The sequence below is a fragment of the Salvelinus namaycush genome, unplaced genomic scaffold (assembly GCF_016432855.1).
Source record: "Salvelinus namaycush isolate Seneca unplaced genomic scaffold, SaNama_1.0 Scaffold72, whole genome shotgun sequence".
Lineage (NCBI taxonomy): Eukaryota > Metazoa > Chordata > Actinopteri > Salmoniformes > Salmonidae > Salvelinus > Salvelinus namaycush.
This window is the reverse complement of record NW_024061442.1, coordinates 148,274-154,901: the sequence shown is the minus strand read 5'-3', so window position 1 is coordinate 154,901 and position 6,628 is coordinate 148,274.

Genomic DNA, 6,628 nt, shown 5'->3' with positions numbered 1-6,628 from the left:
TGTGAAAAACTAAAATCTTTGCTCACCATTTTTGCTCCAGGCAGATATACTACATCCATAACTAGTGGTTTCCTCATTACCAGATATACTACATCCATAACTAGTGGTTTCCTCATTACCAGATGTACTACATCCATAACTAGTGGTTTCCTCATTACCAGATATACTACATCCATAACTATCGGTTTCCTCATTAGCAGGGAGGAGGTTCTACAATAAAATTGTATGTGCTTTGCCCTCGTGCCTCAATTTTATTAACTTCTTATGGCTGCAGCCCGACACCGGTACACTTATGACAACATTCAGCTCAAAGTACAGGACGCGAAATTCAAAAGATATATTTTTTAAAATATTTAACTTTCACACATTAACAAGTCCAAGACACCAAATGAAAGGTACACATCTTGTGAATCAAGCCAACATGTCCGATTTTTAAAATGTTTTACAGGGAAGACACAATATGTAAATCTATTAGCTAACCACGTTAGCAAAAGACACCACTATTCTTACTCCATCAGTTTTTACTCCATCAGTAGCTATCACAAATTTGACCAAATAAAGATATAAATAGCCACTAACCAAGAAACAACTTCATCAGATGACAGTCTGATAACATATTTATTGTATAGCATATGTTTTGTTTGAAAAAATTGCATATTTCAGGTATAAATCATAGTTTACATTTCAGCTACAATCAGAAATTGCACCGAAAGCAGCCATAATATTTACAGACACCAACGTCAAATACCTAATTACTCATCATAAAACATTTCTGAAAAATACATAGTGTACAGCAATTGAAAGACAGGCATCTTGTGATTCCAGACAATATTTCCGATTTATTAAATGTTTTACAGCGAAAACAAAATGTAGCATTATATTAGCGTAGCCACAATAGCCAGAAACACTTGGGCGCCGACGACCAGTTCACATGCACGACAGATATTAGAAATAGCATCATAAAATGTTTCTTACTTTTGGTGATCTTCCGTCAGAATGTTGGACAAGGTGTCCTTTGTCCAGAACAGTCGTTGTTTGGATCTGGAACGGCAAATTTCCCTCTTCATTTAGCATGGGCACTTGCCAAGTGGAACGGATCTGTCCAACTTCAACAAAGTCAGAGAACGGAACACGGCTAAACTCCCGAAAAAAAATTCAATAATCTGGTTAAACTATATTGAAAAAACATACGTTACGATGATATGGTCACATGTATCAAATAAAATCTAAGACGGAGATGTTAGTCGTCCATAACGGGAGAAAAACAGAAGCCAAATCCATGTCCTCTTTCGCGCGCTCCAGAAACAGGAAGTGGACGGTCAGGTCAAAGAAATAGCTTTTATTCCACCTCAGACCAAGATAAACACAAAATTTCTTCTCTCACAGCCTCTTGACACGCAGAGGAAGGCGTATGAAGTGTACGTAGACTCTTACGTATCATGACCATGTATAGGCAGGAAGTTGAACAGAGCATATATTTCTGACATTCCACTTCCTGGTCAGGAAAAGTGCTGCAGAATGAGTTCTGTTTCACTCAGAGAAATAATTCAAACGGTTTTAGAAACTAGAGAGTGTTTTCTATCCAATAGTAATAATAATATGCATATTGTACGAGCAAGAATTGAGTACGAGGCCGTTTGAAATGGGCACTATTTAACTGGCTACTCAATACTGCCCCTTGCAGCCATAACAGGTTAAACACAGAAAGGGGCCTATATTGGATACCAAATGTCATCTGGCACACTGCTCAGAGTTTCAACAACATGAATAACTTATTTCTAGCTACAATCATCTATGTTACTACTAATGTGAAAACAAGACAAAATATGATTATTGTTGCTCATTTTAAGACAATTGTCAATTAACTTTAACATTCATTACAGACGTCAGTTGTTGTACAACATCATGGCTACGCTTTTGGCATCACCTTTTACAATGGATTTCCGCTGTTGTGGGCCTTTAACCATCTGTCTGACTTTGTTGTTCACACAGGAGAGATACTTCACTATCGTGGATCCTCTGGGGAGCCGCAACAACTTCATGATGCTGAAGAGGCAGAGAAGAGTCTCTCCACATCAGAACACCTCAATAAACACCTGCAGAGATCCACAGGGAAGAGAACTCAATGCTGCTCTGACATTGGGAAGAGATTCACCTCATCAGGCATTAAAACTCATCAGAGAATCCACACAGGAGAGAAACCTTATAGTTGTGCTCAATGTGGGAAGAGTTTTGGTCAATCTGGAGACCTGACAAGGCACCAGAGAATACACACAGGAGAGAAACCTTACAGCTGTGATCAATGTGGGAAGAGATGTTCTACATCTGGCAACCTGACTATACACCAGAGAATACACACAGGAGAGAAACCTTACAGCTGTGGTCAATGTGGGAAGAGTTTTGGTCAATCTGGAGAGCTGACAGTGCACCATAGAACACACACAGGAGAGAAACCTTATAGCTGTGGTCAATGTGGGAAGAGTTTTGCTGCATCTAAAACTCTGACTCAACACCAGAGAACACACACAGGAGAGAAACCTTACAGCTGTGATCAATGTGGGAAGAGTTTTGGTCAATCTGGAGAGCTGACAGTGCACCATAGAACACACACAGGAGAGAAACCTTATAGCTGTGATCAATGTGGGAAGAGTTTTACTACATCTAGCTATCTGACAGTACACCAGAGACTACACACAGGAGAGAAACCTTATAGCTGTTTTCAATGTAGGAAGAGTTTTACTGCATCTAGCAATCTGACTACACACCAGAGAACACACACAGGAGAGAAACCTTATAGCTGTGATCAATGTGGGAAGAGTTTTGTTACATCTAGAAATCCGACTATACACCAGAGAACACACACAGGAGAGAAACTATATAGCTGTGATGAAAGTGGGAAGAGTTTTACTACTTCTGGCTATCTGACAGTGCACCAGAGAAGACACACAGGACATAAACCTTATAGCTGTGGTCAATGTGGGAAGAGTTTTTGTCAATCTAGTGATCTGACAGTGCACCAGAGAACACACACAGGAGAGAAAACGTATAGCTGTGATCAATGTGGGAAGAGTTTTACTACATCTGGCTCTCTGACTTTACACCAGAGAACACACACAGGAGAGAAATCTTACAGCTGTGATCAATGTGGGAAGAGTTTTAGTCAATCTGGAGATCTGACAGTGCACCATAGAACACACACAGGAGAGAAACCTTATAGCTGTGATCAATGTGGGAAGAGTTTTACTACATCTAGCTATCTGACAGTACACCAGAGACTACACACAGGAGAGAAACCTTATAGCTGTTTTCAATGTGGGAAGAGTTTTACTGCATCTAGCAATCTGACTACACACCAGAGAACACACACAGGAGAGAAACCTTATAGCTGTGATCAATGTGGGAAGAGTTTTGTTACATCTAGCTATCTGACTATACACCAGAGAACACACACAGGAGAGAAACCTTATAGCTGTAATCAATGTGTGAAGAGTTTTGTTACATCTGGGCAGCTGAATGCACACCAGAGAAAACACACATAATAGAAATCTTATAGCTGTGATCAATGTGGGAAGAGTTTTACTCAGTCAAACAACACCAGAGAACACACACAGGAGAGAAACCTCTTAGCTGTGACCAGAGGTAATCTGATAAAAGATCTCTGACTAAACATCAGAAAATAAATGAAGCAGTTGTTTCGTGATATCAATTAATGTCACAATGTAGAATGTTTTAACGTTGTAGAAGGAGTATTTTAATGATGTCACAATGTAGAATGTTTTAACATTGTAGTAGGAGTATTTTAATGATGTCACAATGTAGAACCCTAAATGTTTGTCCCCTGTTCTACTGATTTCAACATGATATGGATATTAGCCTCAGGGGGAAAATCCAGGCTCTGAAATGGAAGAGTACTATTTATGAGATTTAGTAAGTACACATTATTCCCAGATTCAGTGTGGTTTTTGAGCTGCTAGTTTTAACAGGACGTGCAACCTCATCTCCCTCCTGTCGCACAAATGATTTCAACATGATATCGATTAGTTATGACAAATAAGTGTTGCGTTCCTTTGTTTAGCGACCCCTACATTTAAATGCATTCCAACATCACGTACAACCTGATTTCCCCCCTAATCGATATCAGTGATTTATTGCTACTTGTCAAAACAACACTGTTTCTGGTGCTTGTGCAGATTATAAAGTCTTTTTTTTTTTAAATACAAGTAATATGATTATTGTGGCAGATGTTTGTGTAAATAGCACATGTTATGTTTAGGTTTTCAATTTATCCCAAACTGTTTCTACATATTGGTTATTAATTTGGACATGTTAAAACTGTGTTTTGACATTGAGGCTATCCCACCCAGCAAAATGTAATTGAAAAGTCGTTGAAAATAAGACTATGCAATCAAATATTTTTTTTAACATTTTTTATTATACCATGCCTTACCATTAAGTGAATTATTGACAATACATATGATCAAAGGGGTGTACATTTGGTTTTGGTAATTCATGTTTACAATTCATGTAACTTTTAGTAATCATAATTATTTATGCAATCAACTGACAATTTTCGGGTATAAATATATTGACATTGTTGCCCTTCTTTTAGAATAGCAGGGTTAATTCTCAGATGTGCCAACCCAAATGTACTAGAGCATGACATTGGGGACTGGGCCCCGATCCAACAACATGCCTATCTAGTGAACCCTGAAAAGAGGGAGAAGCTCTGCAGTGAGGTGGAAAGTTACTACTGATATTGCAGGAGTTTCCTCTTGAAATCAGACATGTCCGTGGTGAGAACAACCTGGTTGCTGATTGTCTCAAGGGGGGCAGTCAAAATGCTTTGTGTTTTGCGTTTAGCCAGTGAGTTGCCATGGATCACAATTTATTTTGACTGCACGGTTTTCCGTATTGGAGATGCGTTTTGTTTGGGCTCGTTCCAAGGGGACGAGAGTTCTAGAAGCTAGTGAGTTTTAGGAAGATGAGAGTTCTAGAAGCTTGTGAGTTTTAGGAAGACGAGAGTTCTAGAAGCTTGTGAGTTTTAGGAAGACGAGAGTTCTAGAAGGGAAAAAATAATAGTTTAGGAATCTATAGAAAGAAAAAGGATAAAAGATACGATATTATTATACGATTCTATATTATTATTTAGAAGGATGTGTTTTTTCTTGTTTTTAATTGTTGACTGCCAGTAGACACCATGTTTATATTGGTGAAGCATTGTAGTTGATTATAATGTGAAATGGAAGTTGTTTTCTGTTGGTGGTGAGCAAACTTGTCCAACAAAAATATAGGATATATTTGTTGTCTTAAGGGGGAAGGTGTTACAGGCTTTGGTTTTTCCATTTATGTTTTGAGGTTGGACTTTAGCGTGTATAGCTCGTTAGCACGTAGGGTGCACTGATTGGTGTCACCTCGTTAGTCAGTATGTGTTACACCTGTGCTGGCTTGTCCATCTCGTTAGTGGGAAGGTGTTTCACCTGAGCTGGTCCAGGTTCTATTTAAGAGTGTCTGGCCCAGTGCTCCAGTTGTCTTGATAGATGTGGAGAGTCAACACCTTTAGTTGCTCCACTTTCTGTCTTTAAGTTTGGTGTGGGTTTTTCTTTTGTTTGCCTCTTCTTGGGCAGATTTAGTGGGTGTCTTTGAGGTCCCAGTTGTTGTTACTAGTCAACTTTCATTGGACACCCCATAGTGACTTTCAGAGCCCATCCTAAAAAACAAGCTTATATTTTTGGATTGGATATTTTAATATTTTAATCAATGGCATTTCCTTAGGATGCTCATTAGTCTTTAAGTTGGTATTATTGTTTTTTATCCTCTTATGTTTGTGTACTAAATATTCCTGTTTATTTTCATAGTTTTTTCCTGAGAAGTGAAGCCATTGTGTTGCATCCATGTCTGAAATGTGCTGTATAAATAAAGCTTGATTTGATTTCAACAAATGAATCCAATGACTGACCAATCAACAGACTCTTGGTCCATCTTAGTATGAAAAACAGTATCACTTTTCCAGCCTGCTGAAGGTGTGGTGGAGTGGTAAACACCACCCCCGGCTCTACCAGGGCCTTGAGGTGGTCTCCCACAGCTCTGCTGGTGGAATGGTAAACACCACCCCCGGCTCTACCAGGGGCTTGAGGTGGTCTCCCACAGCTCTGCTGGTGGAGTGGTAAACACCACCCCCGGCTCTACCAGGGGCTTGAGGTGGTCTCCCACAGCTCTGCTGGTGGAGTGGTAAACACCACCCCCGGCTCTACCAGGGGCTTGAGGTGGTCTCCCACAGCTCTGCTTATGTCATGTTCTGTGGCCTTGCTGTTCCATTTCTTGACTGCCCCTGCAACACAGAAAGAAACACATTTAGTCATATTATATAAAACACTCAAAGTAATGGATATGGAGCATCTATGGCCTCAGTTACACCTGGCACCTAAATGTGACTTCTGTCATCTGCTCACTCCAAGCTGCATTAGGTTCAGATCTACCAGGATGGGCCTTTGACATAGTCTGGAAGCAGCCAGGCCACTAAATATGCATAAGCAATGTCACAAGAGGAGTGGTAAAAAGTACATTTTACACAAGTGACCATAATAAATCAAATGTTATTTGTCACATGCATATGTTATTGCGTGTGTAG